This window comes from Eptesicus fuscus, chromosome 5 (genome assembly GCF_027574615.1).
Source record: "Eptesicus fuscus isolate TK198812 chromosome 5, DD_ASM_mEF_20220401, whole genome shotgun sequence".
Lineage (NCBI taxonomy): Eukaryota > Metazoa > Chordata > Mammalia > Chiroptera > Vespertilionidae > Eptesicus > Eptesicus fuscus.
The window spans coordinates 15,714,488-15,738,188 of NC_072477.1; positions in this window are offsets into that span (position 1 = coordinate 15,714,488).

A 23,701-nucleotide genomic window follows, 5' to 3' on the forward strand; every position below is an offset into this window, starting at 1 on the left:
TTTCATGTTTGTGGTCCTGCTCTCTTTGCCAGTAATGGTCCTTTCTCACTTTGTTTCATGTTGGTGCATCTGCACAAAATCTGATAGAGAGAAAGGAAGACTTTCTAACATTTCCCGTCCACCTAAGCCAAAGAGGCAAGATGCAAAGATACAGATTCAAGGTTGACAACTTTACAAACATATGCACAGCTATTAATGCATGTGTCCCTCAATGTTCCCTGTAACTCAGGGTATTAGGTGATGGGTAAACATGATGGCAAGGCTTTCCAGTGCAGGAATCTGCTCATTATTGTAACAAACGATGAAGAAGGTGGATGCTTAGCCCAGTCTTAGCAATAACTTTTAGTTGTTCCACAGATAGTGGCCACTGTCCGACCCCCCTCACCTCTACACACACACACACACACACACACACACACACACACACACACACACACTTCTCAAACAATAACAGTACAAGATTAGACATCTGATTTGACTAACTAGGACGTTGCCCTAAAATATAATAATGACAAAAAGCACAAAAACAAACAAACAAACAAACAAAAAAACCCTCATCTTGGGTAAAAATCATTTACCCACTAAGCACTCTGTTAAACGTCTTACAAATATATCTCATATGTTCTTCACAACATTCTCACAAGGGCACTAATCATATCCTTAATTTATATTAAGCAACTTATCTAATGTCAAGTTGCTGGTAGTGACATAACCAGATTTAAGTTCAAATTTGACAATCTCCAGACCCATGTTCTTCTACCCTACTCCATGTTGCCTACAGGCATGCCAAGTCTCCTAATGGCGTCTACAATGTCACCATCTACCAACTAATCACCAAAGACCTGTTGATTCTCACCTAAATATTTCATAAGTCCATCTATACTTCCTTGTTCTAGACTGTCATTGTCTTTTTCTTGGACTCCTGCCTCAGCTTGCCCTTCTGTTTCTCTTCCAGAAATTTATCCTTTTTCTACACTGAAATCAAAAGAGTCTTCCTGAAATGTATACCTTATCAGACCCTTCTGTTGCTTAGAAGTACACAGATATTTCTGGTTATTAGCCTCACGATCAATTCAGAACTGGTCTTTATGGTACATAAAGTCCATCATTTCACTCTTGCTCACTCCAACAGTGTCCTTTATTTCCACTAGCAATTGTCTTCTTCATTTCAGCACACTCTAACTTGTATTCACACCTAAACATGCCACGCTCTTGGTCACCTCTAATGGAACACATCTTTGATCCTTTGTCAAGGTCATCCTTTTCTCCATTTCTGCCCTGCGTTTAATAAATACCACATATCCTTCAGGATTCAACTCTGTAATTTCTCCCTCTTTGAAGCCTTTCTTGAGTGTGCTTCTATACAGATGTCTTCCATGGCATGCAACTCTACCACAGGCAGCAATTACACCCTAGAAACACTCTGATTTCTCTTTATTTTTCTCTTTTTCAGCTCCTTTGAGTTTAGGTAGCTTAGCTAAGACAATAAAGCCATTAACTGGCAGAATAAAAATTCAATTCCAGTTCCACCTTCTTTCAATTGGTTGAATATAATCTCATGGTGATCAGCATGATAACTTTCTTATCACTTCTAGATAAAAATAGGGATGGAGCCCTAGCTGGTTTGGCTCAGTGGATAGAGCGTCAGCCTGCGGACTCAAGGGTCCCAGGTTCGATTCCGGTCAAGGGCATGTACTTTGGTTGTGGGCCCATCCCCGAAGGGAGGTGTGCAGGAGGCAGCTGGTCGATGTTTCTCTCTCATCAATCTTTCTAACTCGTTATCCCTCTCCCTTCCTCTCTGTAAAAAAATCAATAAAATATATTAAAAAAAATAGGGATGGAGAAATTTCCATATGTGTTCATTCCTATTCCATCGTATATTTGCTACAACTTTCATCACCATAATCACCAAAATAATTCATGTAATTACTCAACGATGTTCTGTTAACTTTTCCACCAATTGAACTGAGTATATAGATATATATATATTGTTTTGTGCTGGTCTCAATCTATCAATAACCAATGTGGCTGCACAGGCCTTTTGTGGTTCTTATTATGATTGCAAGATGCCCTCAGCAATAACCATCAGGAAACTTTGAACAACAACAAAAAAAAGGTTTATTGCTCACATGTCTTAGAAAGCACCTGACACATCTGGTGCCACACAGGAAGGTCACAGGTGGAGAAGGACAGAGAGAGGATGCTGGCCTGGGGATCTGTTCTAATTGGCATCCAAGATGAGGTCCTAAGGTTTTACAGGCTCATGTTTTACTGGTGAATTTCAAACATAAGGACAGGAATTTAAAGCACTGGAAGAGAAAAAAACAAGTGACTCAAATAGTCAGTTAACAAAATGAACCAGGATGCTAAAACAAGGTGGGGTAGTGGATGGCCAGGTGCGCGCGTGTGCGCTCGCTCTCTCTCTCTCTCTCTCTCTCTCTCTCTCTCTCTCTCTCTCTCCATATATATATTATTGATTTCAGACAGGAAGGGAGAGGGAGCAAGAGATGGAAACATCAATAATGAGAGAGAATCATTGATTGGCTGATCAAGCCCACAACCTGGGCATGTGCCCTGACCAGGAATTGAACCATGATCTCCTGGCTCCTGGTTCATAGTTCGATGATCAACCACTGAGCCATGCTGGCTGGGCTGGCCTGGCTCTTTATCTAGTGTTTTGGCTGGCAATGTGTTTATTCAAGACAGCCGTCTTTGATGTGGATGCCACTCTGCAATGAGTGCATGGGCAGTCAAGGTTGAAATCAGGCACTTGCATTACAAAAACCAGAAACCAACTGTCAGCGCTTACAGGATGCTCCAAAAATCTATAGGTTGAAAGAGAATTTAGAACAGTAGTTCCTAAACTTTGCTGCATTTTGAAATTTGGGGGAGTTTTAAAAATACTGATACCTGGATTCCAGCCCCAGAAATTCTGATTTATTTGTTATGGAGTATTGTGTAGGCAGAAGGGTTTTTTTCAAAACCTATGAGCTCACTCTAACAAGCCATAGGGCTTGATAACCACTCTCTCTAAAAAGATGTAGTTTACAGCATCTTCTCAAAAATGAGACAAGTGAAGTGTAGAGATTAAGTGACTTGTCTGGGGTTAAATGACACCATTCATAGGAGTAATTAATCACCTATAACTGATTCCTGAGTTGAAGACTGGCTGCCTGTGCATATACAATTAGGTAAGGTTTCAGGAGTGTCCCCACTGAATTCTGCTACACGGGAGGAAAGAGAAAAGCCCTCTCTTGCCCAGGAGGTCACAGCCCTCCTCTGCTGCCCAGTAGATAGCCTTACTCTCCACTTGTAGTATGTGTTTAACACTTTTCAGATCCACGTCAACTATGTTAAGTACTTTTGTTAGATACTTTCAGATCTATTATATAATTTTTCTATAATTTTGGTACAGATAATTTGTTGATCTAACTTTTTTAAAAGTTGTAACCAGAATAAGCAGTGGGTTTGAATTTTAGGCTAATAGATATCATCAAGAAAATATGTGGGAAACGTTTAATATAGACAGAAATGTAACTCATAAGATTAAGATGAGGTGCTTTGGAATCAGCCAGCATTTAGTGTAATTCTTTACATTTGCCCACATGAGCTGCATTTGGATGGATCACCTGATTTTTCTGAATTTCTGTTTCCATACAGAGGATAATAATCATGTATCTATGGTGATAAATATTAGCCCTTATACATTTATGGTATATATTTGAGGGGCATATTGATGATATAAAACAAGTGGTGGTCACTCCGATATGGCTGGAGGATACTTAGAAAAGGTTTTCTAAAGAAAGCTACAAGGTGACTTGAGTTTCAAGAGAGCAATTGGTATTTCACTGGATTTATATGGCCATATTTTTTAAGTGAATAAATTTAGACTAGAGAAGTTAAATCTCATATAGTAATATAATCAAGATACTTGTGGTTTTAAAGTTTAGCTCTAATTAGACTTAGTCCTCTCTCCACAATGTCCTTGTTTATTTAGGCTTAGCATTCAGAATGCAGCACAAACATCCATATATCCAACCTCCTGTTAACACTAAAATTATTAGCTAGACAATACTCTTTCCCATTTTGGGTTGAAAATTTTTCACAAAATAAGCACATCCAAATGATGCCAATTCTCCTGGTTAAAATTTCAGGCTATGAGGCTCCTGGGAATTGGAATCACTCCCTGGAAACAAAACAGAGATAAGACGAAAATGCCAATTAATAAAATATTAATTCTGAGCAGATCTTTCTGAAGAAAGACAACAAGTACATGTTGCCCTAGGCATGTGTTTTTGAACTCTATAGAATGAGTCTAAGTCACTTTTTCTTTTCCCCAGAGTCCAAGAGTCATAAACCATCTTCCTCTAAGATGGAGATAGAACTTTGCTGGGTTTGCATGCCCTCCAGTAGTATAACATTGGACGATTCTCCTAAATCTTCAAGCCATGCTTTCTTTATCTGCAAAATGGATGGGCATCAGCTATTTTGTAGGGTCAGTATGAGGACTGAATATAATAAAGCATGTAAAATATTTTATAAAGTTCTGTATTGTAGTCGTAATCCTGCTTTCACCCAAAGTACAACTGCTGACTAGTACAAGCAGATTGAAGACCATAAATACTTCTTCAGGGCAAACATTCCTGCTCCAACGAAACCCAGTGATACTGCTTCATTTTTCACCCTGTCTTAGTATTGAGAGGAGTTAATGGTAAGTTCTTGAGTTCATGAAGTGATGGATGATTAACTAATTAAGAAATATTCTCTTTCTAATCTATCTCAGAAAAACATTATCTACTTGATTCAATGAGCAAATTCCTTGTTTCAGGGAAGCTAGCAAGAAAAACAAAAAAGATGGAAAGCAATGAGGCAGCCAATCAAAAGTATTTTGGAAATCTTTAAAAGGATCTAGGAAATAGAAGAGATTTCTAATGGGATCCTGGGCTTCAATTTTCTGTTCTCAATTAGTTAATGCATTTCATTCTTTCATCAATTACAGCCCATAAAAGCCTTGGTATTACTTCCCATCAGGTCTGCTTTTCCTCTCCTGGAATAGGATCCCAACGGGAAAACAAAACAACAAAAAAATTGCTTCTCAGAAACATAGGATGAATGTGCTCTGAGAAATACCACTGGCAGCACACTTTTCCCTTCATAGGGAAAATAAAAAGAAGTCATTTCCTATATCTTTAGAATTTGAGACCAACTGTAAATCAGCTGATGGCAGAAGGCCTCCAGGGGAGGAAAAATAGCTTCATCATTTCATTGGCTGTCATTTTTTAGCAGTGTCCATCTCATTCTACAGCCCACTCTTCTTATTCTTTGCTTGATTTTAGAAATATAGGTTTCATTTACAAGTTAAGAATCAAAACACATAACTCTACATAGAAAAAGAGTAAAGCACCAGAAAATACTATCCTGAGACATGGTTTTTCTTGCCTTCACAGTCAAGTCATAGGTCCAATACCAGTAAGCAACTAAATATGGAGTATGTTAGGTATTTTTCTTTAAAGGGCCAACCAGAGATCTGGATGTTTGGGAGAATACAAATGCATATATCTTCATAATATTTATAATTTTCTCTGCCTTCATTGACTAAACTCAGGAATGTTTGTGCCTAAATAGAACTATCAAAGCTAAAAATACCAAGGGATCTTCCAGCTATTTTTTAAATAGATGAGGAAACCGAAGGCCCTTTGCCTTTTTATTATATTTGCACATCAAAATGACTTGAATACATCACTGTACTTTTGTGCTAATACCTTAAAATAGATCCACAAAGGTTATTTGGAAAGAAGAAAAAGGAAGTTGCTCCCATCATTGACACAATTCAGTATTTCTGAATTAAGACTCAAGGGGAGCACCTGAAATAAGGGAAATAATTGGCTTTAAAACATAATTCTATCATAGAGGGATTCTTTGGGAAGTCTTTTGTTATCCAATCTCCACTTTTTATGATTCTAGATTAAATATATCTATGATCAGACCATGTTAGACCCTTAGTACCAGCACTTTCTAAACTCAGATGACAAATATTCTTTTGTGTTTCCAGCCCAGCTGGAGTCTAACCACTGGTGAAGAAAAATAAGGTTATTCTCTTGTAGCTAGTTCCTCAGTAATTGACCTTCTGTCCACAAAGGTCTTATTTCAAATGGCAAATGGCTTTATTATATGAGATGAACGGGGTGAGTGGAGAGAACTGACTGAGCATTTTATTTGAGTCAGGCAATGACTCAAGATGAGGGATTCCTTTACTATATGCTACTTACAGCCTTACAACAATTGAAATAGCTCAAAAGAAGGAGAAGGAGGAGAAAGAGGAGGAGAAGGAGAAGGAAGTGGAGGAGGAGGAGGAGGAGGAGGAGGAGGAGGAGGAGGAGGAGGAGGAGGAGGAGGAGGAGGAGGAGGAGGAAAAGGAGGAAGAGGAGGAAAGGAAGAGGAGGAGGAGGAGGAGAAGGAGGAGGAGGAGGAGGAGGAGGAGGAGGAGGAGGAGGAGGAGGAGGAGGAAAGAGGAGAAGGACACGAAAAAGCAAAAGGAAGAGGAGAAATATTCCTAAATAAAAAGGCAAAATAATCACACACTGTCAATTAGATAAAATTACATTTTATTCCATTTATTTTATCCTGCTTTCATCTCTGGTGGAACATGTAAGACAAAATTCACTGCCTTATTCTTTATCAGTAACAGTAAGCATGGATTAATCAAATATCTAATGCAACACCTAACATCACTGAGGTTAGTTTTTACTTTAACTCCAGGTTTGGGATCCAGTTTTGTGTACCCAATGTATGTAGAAATGTCTAGGATTATTTATTAAAGCACACATTATCTGAGGTTTTTTAGTCTCATAATGCCCTGTGTGTTCCTTCTTCTTTTTCACTGTCCTTTCCGCCCCCTCTCCCTAAGTTAGTTCTTCTCATTTTTGACCTCCCAGACCCAATGCCATTTTCAGGAGGAACACAGGCCCCAGGTTCCAATCTTTGGACTCTCCACCTGGCCCGTCTTCTCCCAGCACATGATTTGATCAGTCCTGGCTCTTCCCCTTTTGCTCTTTCCCTTTTCCCTCCTAAAGAGTATCACCCTCAACTTTCCTCACTAACCCCGTCTGCATCAGATGGCCTTTGTACTGATAAGGCTGTACATGTGCTGGGGGACATCAATCATAGGTCTCACTATATCATATAGTTTTGACTTACATTGTCCCTTCAAGTTCTTGATCCAAGTTTGTCCTAAATTTATCAAAAATTTAGAAAGAAAGAAAATTGAGAGACTTGTCTTTTTAAAAAATATTTTACTATGTGCCATTGCAAATGTTAAATTCCCTATTCACATATGTTTCTATCCCTTTACCTCCTCTCTTCTGGACTTTTTCAGATTAGGGTCCAGTCTTCTCATCAGAGATCATAATTCCTGGGAGAATATTTTATCTCCTTATAATATCTTTCTGTATAGCCCTGTCTCCACATACTATAAGACAATAGTTTTCAAATTTACTCCTCTACTAGTAGGCTGTATTGCTCACATTTTTAGTGAACATAACTTAATTTCCTCTCTTTATGGTTTTGCTATATTTTGATAAGTCATCTAACATGTATGTTTCCATACATATCTTTTACGTACAACAGTTAATGCATATGAGAGCTCTTTAAAAATTTAAATATATGGTCTTATAAGCGCTAATTCCAAATCATCTTTCTAAGGCAGTGGTTCTCAATCTTTCTAATGCTGCGACCCTTTAATACAGTTCCTCATGTTGTGGTGACCCCCAACCATAACATTATTTTCGTTGCTACTTCATAACTGTAATTTTGCTACTGTTATGAATCGTAATGTAAATATCTGTGTTTTCCGATGGTCTTAGGCTCTACAGCAGCTGTTCTCAACCTGTGGGTCGTGACGCACAGGTTGAGAACCGCTAGCAGGGTCGCCTAAGACCATCGGAAAACACAGATATTTACATTACGATTCATAACAGTAGCAAAATTACAGTTATGAAGTAGCAACGAAAATAATTTTATGGTTGGGGGTCACCACAACATGAGGAACTGTATTAAAGGGTCGCGGCATTAGAAAGGTTGAGAACCACTGTTCTAAGACAATCTTGTTGCCTTTCTTTTAAAGGATATGCTTAAGAAGACTGTTAAAGCTCTACCCAAACAAGGAACCACTGGTCCAAAAAGATTCTACTTAGGAAGTTGAAGTGGAAAACAGTGAAAATTGGGCAATTTGTGACCGGACATGAAGCAAAGTAATCATGAAGTAAACATAAGGTGGAGAGTCCACCACAAACCATTAGCGAACCAACAAATTAGTAAACCAAACTTATAATTACCTAGAAATTATAAAGAAGTACAGGATAAAGTCAGCTAGAAATGAGAAGACTTAGAAAACAAACAAACAAAAAAAATGAATCAAGACAACTAGCTCATTTAAATTCATGGTATTGTGCTGGATAGTTTTTATTTGTCTTTGCAAATATACATTCAAACTTTACTCACTTACTTGGTTCCCAGAGACACATCCATATCTATGGCTTGCACTACCCAGCCTGCTTTGCCTTTTTGCTTCTGATTGACCTTCAATTTCTGGCATTTTGTTTTATAAACCATCTTTCAATCTAGCTACCCCTACAACTTGATCCAACTCATCCCACCATCATTTCTCCAGAAATTCAAATCAGACCATTTCTCCTCTGAGAACCCTTCAATATCTTTCCAAAACACTTAGAAGAAAATCCTAATTATTGCATGATGTAAAAATTCTTAAATAATCTGGCCCTTGCTTTTTTCAAAACCTTATTTTACGCAACTTCTTTTACTCAGGTAGTCTAACTACATCATTATCATGTCACACTCTTTCCTGACACAAGGTCTTTTCATGTTGTGTTCCCACTCTTTTGAATACTCTTCCAATACACCCAATCACGCACTTTGCACGTGGCTAGATCCTGCTCATCTTTAACATCTCAGCTTTAGTATCACTTCTTCAGGGAGATCTTTCCTGCTCATTTTCTCTGAGTAGTCCACCATGACTAATTCTTACTTCGGCCCTTTATATATTTCCTTGTTAGCATTTACCTCAATTTATAATTATTTTCTTTATTTCTCTCAGGAATACAGTACAAGACTATCTGCATGGCTAGTTTGCATATGCAATGTAAATTTGCAAATTTATGCAAACCACATTAATCTTCCTGACCAATATGTACACCAGATTATTTTCCAGAAATTGTGTTGGCTCATATTACTCAGATGCTGTTATTTCCACACAGTATATTGCAGTACATTTACTGATGACCGGAAGGCATTTTTATAAATAAAAACTAAACCACACTTGTCAAAATAAAAGAACAAGTGTGATGAGAGTTGACTGTTTAGATCAGATATTCTCTTCACTTGAGCAGTCAGAATACTAACCTCTCAAAGGGTTAAAGCTAGCACAGGAAGATAACTGATGCACATGAAACAATGAGTGAGAAGCAGGGTGAATGAGTACATTTGCTGAATTCAAGTATTCTAGAATATATTTCCTGTGTACAAAATGACAGAGGCAATGAAATTGATCCAAAATAAATGGCAACCTCAGTGAACTAGAATAAAATAACATCATTGCTTTTCTTTCAAAGGAAAGTTTGCATATTATATTTTGATTATTGTAAGACATGTGTTAGATTCTGTTCTATGGATAAGCCTTGGGTCCTCAAGGACCCTCAGGAGGGGCACTCAAGTTTTTATGTGGGTAGAGAGGTAGCTGACAGAGAGTAAGAGCAAGATAGCATAGTGTCTTATAGTCTGGATTTGGAAGAACTTTAGAAATGATCAAATCTAATGCCATTTTTTTCTAGTGAAGTATATGAGGTCTGGATGGGTGAAATGAATTCCTCAATTCCTCAGAGCCTGAGGGAAGCAAACCTTGAAAGAGGACTTGATGTCCCCAGGTGCCTAGTTGAGAATTCTCACTCTTCACCATGAATTAACTCTATTAGTATCTGTTGTTGGTTGAAGGTATCCCCCCAAAATATCTGTTCAAATGCATGGTACCTGTGAATGTGACCTCTTATGGAAACAAGGTCATTCTCATCCAATGACTAGTATCTTTATAACATAAAGGAGAGAGAGATTTGCATATTGATACATAGGAGATCCCAAGAGAAGAAGACAGTATGAAGAGGGAGGTAAAGATTGGAATGATGTATCTACAGACCACAGACCATGAAGATTGCTGGCAACTACCAGTAGCTAGGAATTGACAATGAAATATTTTTCTATAGGGAGCAAAGCCCTGCTGACAATTTAATTTCAGACTTTGAGCCTCCAGAATTTCTCTTGTCTTATGCCACCTACCTGTGGTAATTTGTTATAGCCATCCTAGGAAATAAATACACTATCAACAATGGGAAAATCTTACTACCATATCATGTTCAGTGAAAGACTGTCCCAACAGCCTCTTCGACCTCCTGCCAACTATATGGAGTCAAATACCCCACTGATGCATGAATCACTCAATTGTGATTTTTCTACTTATTTTTCTGACTATCCAACCGGCTCCTCTGCTCTATGAGAACAAAAATGATGTTTGTTTGTTAGTTTGCTTGTTTGTTTTTACCATTTGTGATGGTCAATTTTATGTGTCAACTTGACTGGGCTAAAAGATGCCCAGCATGTTGGTAAAATGTTATTTGTGGGTGTATCTATGAAGGTGTTTCTTAAAGAGATTAGCATTTGAATTGGTAGACTGAGTAGAGATCATTGCCTTCACCAATGTGAATGGGCCTCATCCAGTCCACTGAACAAAAAGGTGGAAGAAAGGCAAATTTTCTCTCTCTGCTTGAACTGAGACATCCACCCTTGGACATTGGTGCTCCTGACTCTTAGGCCTCCACACTTTAACCAGAACTGACATCATTGACCCTCTGGTTCTCAGGCCTTCAGACTCAGACTGGGCCTTATACCATTGGCTCTCCTATTTCTCACGTCTTGGGTTTGAACTAGAATTTCATCACAGACTTTCTTGGACCTTCAGCTTACAGTTGGCAGATCATGGGACTTCTCACTCTGCATAATCATATGAGCCAATACCCCATCATAAATCTCTATCTATCTATCTCTATCTATCTATCATCTATCTATATTCTATTAGTTTTGTTTCTCTGGAGAAAGAACCCTGAATAATACAACATAAGAGGAAATCAATAAATATTTATTAAGTAAAAATAAAAAGGGCAAAAATATGACTAGACACTTTAACAATAAAGATGACGGTCAATGAGCTCTTGAACAATTGCTCAATATCATTAACCATTAAAAAATACATTTAAAACCACAGTGTGCTACCACCAATTACCCACTAAAAGGCTAAAATTAAAAAAGACTGAAGATAATCCATCAAATATTGACAAGTACCTAAAATACTCCGAATGTTTTATTCTTGGTGGGAGTGTAAAATTGTAAGATCATTTAAAAAAAAAAAAAAGATCTGGCAGATTCTTATAAAATTAAATGTATGCTAACCCTGTGATCCAGCAATTTCACTCAGGTACTTACTCCATCTCCACCAAAAGGAAATATATGTCCACAAAGTACTTGTACAAGAATGTTCATCAAAGCTTTATTATTAATAACCTAGGACTAGAAATAGAGTAGGCATCCATCAATATGATGATGATAAGCAAACCAATATGCTCACTTACTAAAATTCATTACTCAGCAATGAAAAGAAACAACATACTGATCCACAGAATATAGTTAAATTTCAAAAATATTATGCTGAGTAAAACCTGCCCCAAACCAAGGAGTGCCTACTATATGACACCATTTATATAAAGTTCTAGAATAAGCTAGACAATTCTATTTTGAAATAAAGCAAAATAATAGTTTCCTCTGAGGACATGAGGTGGGCATGGCTGGAAAGGGATATAAGGAATTGTCTCAGTTTCAAGATGGAGTTGGTTTACACAGCTGTATGCATCTGTCAAAATTCAATGATATACTTTTGACTTATGCATTTCATTGTATATAAATGTTACACCAAGAAAAAAAGAACTGTAAACTATAAATATTGATGGTGTGTTTAGATGCATAGAGAACTGATATCTGAACCATAATTCCAATGCACCAAAATAAAAATAGATTGATGAATGGATAGGAAGGTAGGTGGATAGGTAGCTATATAATAATACAAATATTGCAAAAGTAATTCACTAAATTTAGATAGCGTGTATATGGGTGTTCATGGTCAAGTCTTCCAACTTTTTTTAAAACATAGTTTTATTGATTTCATAGAGGAAGGAAGAGGGAGAGAGAGATAGAAACATCAATGATGAGAAAGAAACATTGATTGGCTGTCTCCTGCACACTCCCTACTAGGGATGGAGCCTGCAACCCGGCATGTGACCTTGACTGGAATCAAACCTGGTACTCTTCAGTCCACAGGCCAATGCTCCATCCATGAGCCAAAACAGCTAAGGCAAGTCTTCCACTTTTTATGTAGATTTAAACATTTTCATTAGAAAATGTTATGGAAGACTTCATAAAATACAAAGGTGTTAAAAATGAGTGAATCCATGAATTAAAACTTAATAAAAACAACTTGAATTGGCAGTTTAAAACAATATAAGATTCAAAACATCACAGTACAGTACTAGAAGAGTCTGATTTAGAGAATCAGCCTTCACTGCTGTAAAGCTTCGGGCAGGACTGGAACCCAAGACTAACACCTGTCAGCCTAGAGCTTCTGTAATGGGGTTTGCAAAGAAACATCCCATTGCCTGACTTAAAAATCTTCTTTGTTGAAGCTCAGGCTGTCTATCCATCTCCCTCAGCCCACACTGAAAACCAGCAGAAAATAATAGATGGTTTTGCTTTAGCTGAATTCTCAGTGAAAACAATTCCAGCCAGGAAGAAAAATACATCTCCGCCCTTTTAGGCTTCTTTCTCCCCAGGCCCTGGCTAGAAGAATGTGAACCTGGTACAGGGAGAGCAGCCCTGTGGTTTGAGAGCACCTGTCTGCAAGGAAAGGCCCCTCTGCCTGTGAACTGCTGTTGCTACCTGCAGAGTTGGAGTAAAATGGAGACAAATGACTACTTTCCAAGAAGGAATAGCCTGTGTGAGGTACTGGTTACTTGGGGACCTGTCCTGCCCTCTGAAACCCTGCTCACTTTGGCATATGTTGGTCTGTTGGTCTTGCAGAGACTAAGATTACAGGATTCATGAGGGGCCATCATCAGGTCTAAGAGTTTAGCTATTGAAGTTGAACACAACAACCTAAGTCACCAAATTCCATTCCATCCCCTGCAAAGAAAAAGATGAAAAACAGCCTTATCTTGTTGCTGTGCTCAACTGCTCCTGGTGATCAGGGAAGCATATAATCTTTATCCCAATTCTTTAGTCACACAATAGACAATGGCTCATGAACATCCACCAATGTATTTGTAAAACAAACAACAAGCAAAAAACTTCTCTCTGCAAGTAATAATTTGATTTTTTTAAACCCCAAGTATGTCTAACCAAGCATACTTGAGGAAAGGTAAAGCATTAGATTCAGACTCCAAAACTCCTGAATTTAAGTCCTAGCTCTAATGTCTTCTTGTTTTGTATATTAGGCATGTCATCTCAACTCATGTCCATTTTCTTTAAGCCACATTTTGCAAATTTAATGTCTGTATCATTTGGGATATTAAATTTGCAAGTAGTCTAACAACCAAGTCAGATGGGCTTAAAGTAGCAAAAGAAATTCATTAGCTCTTAGTATTGAAAAATCCTCAGGCAAAATTGTATCCAGCAGTTGAAATCATTGGAAGGGGTCATTATTTCCCTCTCTCTCTCTCTCTCCTTCAGCAACTTTTGCTTTTTCATCCAACATAGTTGTCAACAAAAGAATGGGATGAAAGAAAAGAACATGGCAATAATAAAACCCTGATTACTATGGTAATGACACAATAGGGAAATCTAGGATCAAACATGTAAGAAGTGAAATAACCAACATGCCCCTTCCTGGAACTATCTATTTCTTTAATGCCATCTCTTGGGCAGGCAGACATCACAAGTCTTAGCACCCTTCTTTGGGTTCATCCAGCCAATATCCTGGGCCTGAAACATTCACCTACATGGAAGCTGGGTACAATGCTGTTCCTCAGCCCCATATTCTTCTTCCTCGTTAGAAGAAAATTTTCCCCACTTCTGGGTACCCAGTGAAATTCCTTATGTTGCTTAAGTATGTGGATCACATGGCACCTACCATCCCCACCAGTAGAATACCACCTACCTCCATTGATGGAAGGGAATGAGGTCTTCACAGTAGAAGAGGGATGGGTGAGGTCCATCACCCTGCACAGGCCATCAGGAGGGATCCTGGCCATGGGAGACCAGAGCACAGACAGACGCTGAACTTGCTGCCTCTCTGCTTCTTTCTCTGAGAAAAGTGTAGTTCTAATCTGTGTGTGGAGTCATCCTGCTAACTACCAACCTGCAGGGGATATAGTGGGTCAGGTCTGTAGGCTCCTAGTCTGTGGGTTGACAGTGTTATGACCTTTGCTGCCCTCCATGAGGTGGGAATCCTCACTTGGGATTGGTAGCTAGATCTTCCTGCTACCAATATCCACCCTGGGAAAGCATCTTTTCAATTAGTTCAGAAGGGGAAAGGATCTCAGCAAACATCTACACAGGAGTCATTGTCCCCAAATGAGTCTAGAGCCTAAACCAAGCAGCCCATAGGGTCACAGGAGTGGGGCTTTTTAGCCACTCCTAGAGCTGGTGTTAGAATCAGCTTCCCTCAGATCACATTGTCTGAACCTGAGGAGGAGAAAGCCAGTACAAAATAGAAGTATCATTATAAAAAGGAAGGGGAAAATGGATGCTAGTTGTCCTGAAGAGCTAATATCCACGACAACACCAAATCGCTAGGAAACTCATGAGATAATGGGTTTAAACACATTTTATAAACTTAGAATCACATCTATTTTAAAGTAACATGTTCCCCAAATCAAAACAATGAGAAGCAGATATGAGAGTTTAGAGAATCTGTAAACAGAACACTTTCCCAGAAGCACAGAACTTTCAACTGTTTAAAAACAACAGTAAAGTCAAAAGAAACAATTTAAATTAATGGGTCTACTAAACAAGTCCTGCTGCAGCATATAAGCAAGGTTCTAAGATCCCATTGTTGTTTTCCTAATTAATGATAAAAATATTTGAGGCAATTCACACAGTTGAGAGTGGATTAATTATCTTTGATCTTTTTAAAGGATGCTTTGCAGTTATTAAATGTTTAGAAAGTGTTCTGAAATTTATGTCCCAAGTGGTTTTGACTCACATATATAAATCATGACACTAACATAGAATTTTATATTATTTAGAAGATGGGAAGCATATTTCAAACAGTATTTCATTGAATGGAAAAATGACCATAGCATAAGTAGTGAAAGAAAAACAGCAAGCTTTGTGGCTAACATTGCTTTAATTCTATAAGATTTTGTGAAATTTTCAAGGATGTTTACCCAGTTTTAAAAAATATATATTTTAAACATATTCAAAATGTTTATGACTAAATATAGGGCTTATACTGTAACTGAGAATTTCTTACATTTTTTCAATATTTTATAAATTTTCTGTAAGTTTGTTTTAACATTGCTATAGCAAAGTGAAATATCTTACTTATAAGGATTCAAATGATAAAATTATCTCATATAAGTTAGTACAAAACACTGTTTTCAATGTACATCCTTTCCCTTTCCAGAAAGCTAACTCAGTTCCATCTCTACAGCATAATTTGAGGCAGGGATGGAGATAGTACTGTAACTCAGAAATACAATGCCAATAAGACTATCCCCTCCCATGTCCCCATCCTTTTGGTGCCTCTCACATAGTGAAGTCCAAATGTCTTGGTTATCATTTGCCTTTAGTCTGTAACAAATGTAATCTCCAATTTGTATCTCTCTTCTGTCATCCACGGTGTTCTGCATATGACCTGTGATGTTTCTACATGTAATATTAACAGGAAGAAAAAATAGTGGATGACAGAAAGGAGTAAATAAAAGCATTAAATTAACAAGGATGCCAAATAAATCTAACTGGTATGGAAGAGAATTTACATTTCCTGAATCCTCATTTAAATATTTTTCATGTTAAATACCAAGTCAGAGATTTAAATGAACGCTGTGCTTCTTGAAGTCAAGAATCACACTGCCTTTACTAGTATTTATGGCCAATCGATGCTAGCACACACTAACAGTGGAGGTAGTCCATAGATGTTTGTTGAGCTCATGAACAAATGTGTGGGCTATGAAGAAAGAACTGCAATGTAAATGGCTGAGATGTGTTTAGAGTAGATAAATTTGTTTGTTGATGCTATTTAATATGCATTATGACATATCTTTTTTTTACTTTATAAAAGTTTAGCCTGTAATTACATTACAATGGACAATATATATTTTAACTTATGAATATAATTTATGGCAGTGGGTTTTGTATGCATGAGACACCTGGCAGTTTCTCCCACTCCATTCAAAGATGTCTCTATGTCAAACAAATAAACGAGCAATCCACAATTATAAAGAAACCCAAGGCAGTAAGACCTATGTACTAAGGATATCTAATGAGATGTCTAAAATAGAGGGGCAGACAATCCATATCTGTTCTCCCCATCCTTATAATATTTAGAATCACTACCTTTGATCCAGTAAATAATTACATTAGCATACGATTGAACTCAAGAAATAGATTAGATGCTCAATGAATAGATTCTTCCATATAGTAGTGATATTTCCTAAATTTCAAGTAGAAAACTTATGTTGCATGTTAATTGAAATAATGATTCCAATTTCTGTGACTGAGCTTTAATTACTTTAAAAAAAACCCAAAAACTTTGTACTACAGGTTTTTCCTTTTAACTCCTTTCAAAGATAGAATAATAAACCTAATCGAAGTATGAGTATTTCTGATGTAGAAAAAAAAAAGTCCTCACTGAAAAATCATAAGAGGACTCGTCAACACTAGCTGGTTGTGTTCAAGGCAGACACGGATCTTTGGGTGGAATACATGTACTTATAGGTCTAAATGACACAGTTCTGATAAATGCTGCTATAGCAGTATCATATCTTTCTGCAGCAACCTTCAGGGACCCTGTGAAATAGGCATTGCTTTATTCAGCCCCTGCCACCCAATTTTAACGCTCTGTCTACTGCTTAGGAGCCAGGGATCCCTAACTCTTTCCCTTAGTATTTTATCAGGAGTCATCAATTAAAGAACTTGACAGTGATCTTTTGACTTAATATAGAATAAAATGAGACAAACAAGAAAAACAGAACTTATCTTTGTGGGCCATATGGTTTCCAAAGAGTATTACAAAGAGATACAAATATTCAAAGCACATGTAACATGCACAAGATACTCAAAGCTAGATACCCAGAAGTAGACATGATAGATTATATTTTATGGGATTGTCAGTTTGAACTAGATCTGAAGCAGTTCACTTGCAATATATGAGAATTCTCGTTCTTCATATTTTACCAACACTTGGTTCAGCCCTTTTGTTCTGCATCTTATATAATACTTGGAGTACTAGTCTTTGTTGTTTTGCAAATATGGTAGGTGGGAAATTGTATCTCTCTGTAATTTTATTAGTAATTACTTTTTTGGTTGCAATTAGGTTAAGCACCCATTATGTGTTTATTGTGCATCTTTATTTCCTCTTGTGAAGTCCCTGGACAAGTTATTTTTATATTTTCTATTGGGTTTCTAAAGTTAAAAAAATAATTTTTAATACATGTTTATTGTGTATATGATTTATAGTGATTCACATACAGGGTGGGACAAAAGTAGGCTTACCAATGTGAGTATGTGAAACAGAGTTTATACTGTAATATTATTTATTAACTGATGCACGAAGATTCATGCAAAAATGGGCCTTCCTTCCCCTGGCTGCCAGCACCACCTTTGCTCTGGTCGGAGCCGCCTTTCCACCTTCTCACGCTGCCCAAAGGCCCAGAGCGGCTGGGGTGTTGCAGAACGCCTGCGTCATCACCATGGTGATGCAAGCATCCCACCCTGCCCCCGGCTGCTTGGCGCCTGCATATGCAAATTAACCCACCATATTTGTTGAGTTAATTTGTATACTCACTCCTGATTGGCTGGTGGGCATAGGGAAGGTATGGTCAATTAGCATGTTACTCTTTTATTAGGTAGATTATCATATTATTTTCCATGTGAACAACTATAAATTTACTCTGCCCCACCCTATATACATATACATATATACATATACCCAGACTGGAGGTGAAGGTTTAGACACTCACACACACACATTTATGAAGAGCAGAACAAAACATTATTCATGTTTGGATCAACATGAATACCAGCTTCCTCTTACTTCTATAATTCTTTTGTACTACAATGGGAGTTAATATTTTAAACCAAATGGATAAATCATTGTTCAACTCTCCCAATATGAGTGCTTTAGAAAGTTACCCTCAAGTCAAACCCCTAGATGCTGCAATTAAGTTTTTTGATATCCTATCCAGTCCTACCTTATTTTTCTCCTTGATAGTCTTTTGCTATTACCCACCTATTCTCCTGACCAACAGCACCCACTTGCAAACAACTTTATCAGAGATCATACAAGTCACAGAATGTCAGAACTAGAAATGAACCTAGACACAGCCTTCCCCTTCGATACAGAGGAACCCTGAAGTCTTGAGTGTGCATCTTGTGGGTGGAGGGGAAGTGTTCAGAGACTTGCCTAAGGTAGCAAAGTTAATGATGGTCAGATATAGGATGGCATCTGCTCATTATTTTAAAAAATCCCAAGCCTCTTTATGAAAGTCATTTGAAAATGTTATGTTCTTATTTACAGTAGCAGAGAGAGAGAGACTGAATAGTTAGAAGAATGGAGTGGCATGCATTCCTACCTACCACGTGGCAGTGTGGCCACAGTAGTGTTTCTGTCAAGTATCCCAATTGGCATGATATGTCCTGAAAATAACATTACTACTTCCAAGAAAAGAGGAAAGATCTCAACGAAAACTCAGAGAAAGTCCCATTAATGGTATTTTTTGTTTGTTTTTACCGCACGAACCAAGTCCAAATGGTCCCTTTATTACTTTTTGTGGTTAACAGGCTGAAATGACCTTGACTTCCTTGTATTTCTGCCCTGACATTCGGGCCTCCAGTAGACACTGAGGACTAATGTGGTTGGGGAAGGCGGGGGCAGTACTAGAGCCTTCCACTTACGCTTCTCACTTTGTGGCACAGCCTTGTTTTATCATCATTAACACCACTCAGGAGTACAGCTTTATTTGGAAAAGGTGTTGGCACATTTGCAGAATAGAGAGAGCACTCCTTGAAAACTAGTGTAATTTTAGAAAGTCCAAAAATGTTCACGCCTCCACAGAGTCCCACTCTTCCATGTCCTATAAAGCTACAGATAATGTTCAGTCCCTGGAACATTCTGCTTGACTTTTATCATCTGAGGTAAAACTAAAAGCAAGTCCAAAGTAGCAGAGGAAATTCAGTGTGTTCTTATGATAGAGCAAATTTCTGTGCCTCAGAGTAGTTCATATGTTTTTGCAGAAATATATAATGCAATTTGTAAAGAATGGACAGACTTGAACTGTTTGTGGATTAACCATGACTGATAGCAGAATCCTATTATCTCTTCTGAGGTGAAATCAGTGCTGCAAAATTGGGTAAAAACCTTTTTAGCCCAGCCAGTGTGGTTGGTTCAGTGGTTGAGTGTTGACCCATGAACCAAGAGGTCCCGGGTTCAATTCCTTGTCAGGGCACATGGCCCAGTTGTGGGTTCCATCTCCAGTAGGAGTTGTGCAAGAGGCAGCCAGATCAATGTCTCTCTCTAATTGATTTTTCTATCTCTTTATCCCTCTCCCTTCCTTGCTCTCTAAAAACACATACATATTTGAAAGGAGTGTTTATATATATATACATACACTTCTTTCAAATATGTATGTAAGGTATGTCTTAATACAATAGTAGTTATATGGCAGATACTTGTTTTATATACTAGTATGCATGTAACAGTTATAAGTAATATAGTTTATCTATACATATAAAAGCCTAAGCAACCATTAAGACAGAATGACCAGAACAACTGGTTGCTATGACATGCACTGACCAATGGGGGGCAAATGCTCAGTGCAGGAACTGCCCCCAGCCCACAGGCCCTGATCACCAATAGGGCCTGCTGGTCTCAATCGGGCTCTGGGCTGGGACGGGGAACTGGGAACTGGGGGTGGGTGGTGGCAGACATGGGTGGCGAGGGAAGGAAGAGAGGGGAGGTGGGGAGGCAGGGAACCATGCAGTGGTGACAAGAGAAGGAGGAGAGGGGGAGGGGGGAACCATGTGGTGGCAGCACATGGGCTGCAAGGGAAGGAGAGGCAGGGAGGCTGGGAGGTGGGGAGGTGGGGAGGTGGGGAACCTGATTGGCCCTGATCACTGACAAGGCCTAGGGACCCCACCCATGTGTGAATTTTGTGCACTGGGCCTCTAGTATTCGCATATAAATTAATCTTCACACTAACCCTATGAAGTAGGTATGTGTTATCACAATTTTATAGCTCAGGGAACAATGCACAGAGAATTTAATAAATTACCCAAAGTCACAGAACAATTGCAATCTGACTCCAAGGTCTGTTCTGCTGGTCACTTCTCTGCAATCCCTCTCCAATAGGAAGGAAGTATAAGTCTTTAAAATGTTAAACTCATCAAACTGTATACTTAACAGTGATGAATCTTATTGTATGTAAATTATATCTCAATAAAGCTGATTTAAAAAGCAACAACAACAAAAAAGTTAAAAATTTGACTTGGGGATAATCTGGGAAAACAATGATGGACTTGCATGGAGAGCATTATTTTAAGCAAAATAAGCCAGTTGGAGGAAGATAAATATTACATGATCTCATTCATTTGTGGAATATAATGAACAACATAAACTGATGAACAAAAATAGATCCAGAGACAGAGAAGCATTGAACAGACACCATCAAATCTCAGAGGGAAGGTAGGGTAGGGTGGCGGTGTGGGGGGGGAAAGGTTAAGAAATCAACCAAAGGACTTGTATGCATGCATATAAGTATAAATAGGGGGGTGAGGGCATGTGCTGGCGGTGGTGGGGAGTGGTCAGGGAGAGGTCAAAGGGGGGAAAAAGGAGACATACAAAATGCTCTAATCAATAAAGAAAAATAAAAAATTGGCCATAGCTCTAGCTGGTTTGATTCAGTGGATAAGAATATTGGCCCTCAGACTGAGGGGTCCTGGGTTTGATTCCAGTCAAGGGCAGGTGCTTCTAGTTGCAAGCTCATTCCCCAAAGTTGGTCAGGGTGTGTGTAGGAGGCAAACAATCAATGTATCTCTCTCACATCGATGTTTCTCTCTGTCTCTTTCCCTCTATCCCACTCTCACTAAAAATCAATGGAAAAATATACTCAGGTGAGGATTAACAACAACAAAAATGTACCAAAATAAATGACCATGCTTTTCATAGGGAAGCAAACGTATTTAAGTCGATTAATACCCTTTTTTAAAAAGATTTTATACTCTTCATTCCCAGAAATTCAATACATTTTCCATCTAGGTATTAATTGACTGGATTTTAGGTCAGAAGACTGAGATTTCAATCTGACACCAACTTTATGTAATCTGGGTCAAGTTAGTGGATTGAGGTACTCAATATTCTAGTTCACATAATAAAGGCCTTCTTGAGTCTGTGATTATACATTGAGTGCCATCTATGCATAAAATGCTCACTGTGTGTGGAGAAGCAATTTAGACACCAGCAGGCAACTTGCAACCTCTTCTGAGTGTTAAGTTGACCTTGCTATTACCATCCTTGAAGTCATCCAAGACTACTGTTTTATTTGGAAAGTGTTGGTATCCACATGCTTGCAAAAGGAGAAGCACGTGTTTAGGTGGAAACTTGGTTCTGGTTTTAGAAGTCCAACACCAATTACAACCTCTCCAGTGGCTTGTGGTTATTCCCCTCCTTACTTACTGGCTCCATCACTTTAATCATCCTCGTATATGTCATCATTTTTGTGCATAAAAATCAATGAGGCTTGAAAGGGTGACTGGTGGAGGTTCCTCTCCTAATGGACTCTGCTTTTTTGCCAGGCATGGCAGCTTGAATATACAAAATGTGCCCACAGGACATTTTATTTGCAAATGTCATTTTATTCCTTTTCTGTCTCCTCAGACGTACGTGGAGAATTTTAGCTGGAGCTGTGTGTACAGCTGTCATCCCGAGAGCCCCTGCCATGTCTATCTCAGATGTTCCATTTGGTTTTGCAACATTTGTCATACAGCCACTTATCTTTCTGCCACAGTCTCTGGATATCTGCCCTGATGTAGTCTAAGATTTAGCAGCACAAAATATCAGGGTGTAAGTTGCATGAGAATTATTGAGAGGAAATACATAGATGGATGACATATAGAACATGTCCCCCAAAAGCTGTAAACTCCCTTTAGAAAGATGGGCATAAACATAAATAACAGAGGGGATTAATGAAACAGAATTCCCAGGGACAGTGTAGGTCAGTGATGGCGAACCTATGACACGAGTGTCAGCACTGACACGCGTAGCCATTTCTGATGACACGCGGCAGCATGCCGAGGATGAAACATTTGCTGCTCCTGAGGATGAAACATTTGTGACTAGAGTCTTGGAGTTAGTTTTTTTCCTCAAAGTGACACACTACCTGAGTTATGCTCAGTTTTTTGGCGAAGTTTGACACACCAAGCTCAAAAGGTTGCCCATCACTGGTGTAGGTAAGTAGAAGGAGCTACCTTCAATATACTCACTTGGATCCCTGAGCCTGTACAGTGCAGGATCCTCTCTCAAGTCTTAACCTTTTTGGGTTTATTTTTCTCATTTGCAAAGATGTTAGACTAAATAGCCTAAATCCCCTCCTATTCCACAAGTTCACGTGTCTTTGTGAAGCAATGTACCTCCCAGATTCTGAACTTCTCTCTTCATAAAATTGGAGTTTTGATAACCCAGCAAAGGTTTGGCACATAATAGATGATCAGTAAATAGTGGATATATTTGTAGTATTTAATGTCGTTATTTGATTGTGGATAGTCTTGGTGGTACAATCTGAGGAGCTGAGTACAGAGTTCTTTGCCCCCCAATTCTATTGTTCTTATTGTATTATATTTGTTTCTTTTGAATCACCAAAGCTTGAACTTTGAAGAACGTGTCACTAAAATGCTGGTGAGATTAAGGTGTGTGATTTTTAGTTGATGGGACTAGTAATGCCTTAAACCTACAGGTGAGTTATCAATTATTATTAAGTGGGGAAAATGAACTAAAACTTTTATTAGAGCTAGAAAAATAGAGGGGAGGAGGAGATTTAGAGACCTTGACTCAACCAATAAGCTGAAAACATAGGAGCAAAGTTTCTTACAAACAAACCCAACCAGGAGGCAGACTGTGGTATTGGGGTTCATCCAGTGTTCACACACTGTAATGCCTAGAGTGGCCAGAGTGGCCAGGAATGACCATTTAAGGGAGAGAAGTCGGCAGCTTGAAGATTCAGGTGAACCAAGGAAGTAGACCCTAAGGGAAGCAGCATTCCTCAGTTCTGGAAATAGTTTGTTACTTGGGAATGAGTACCCCATACTGCCTGACATCTGTTTTCAAAAGAAGTTGGAAATCAGGATTCTTGGGGGTAGTGCCTTAATTTTTAAATGTTGG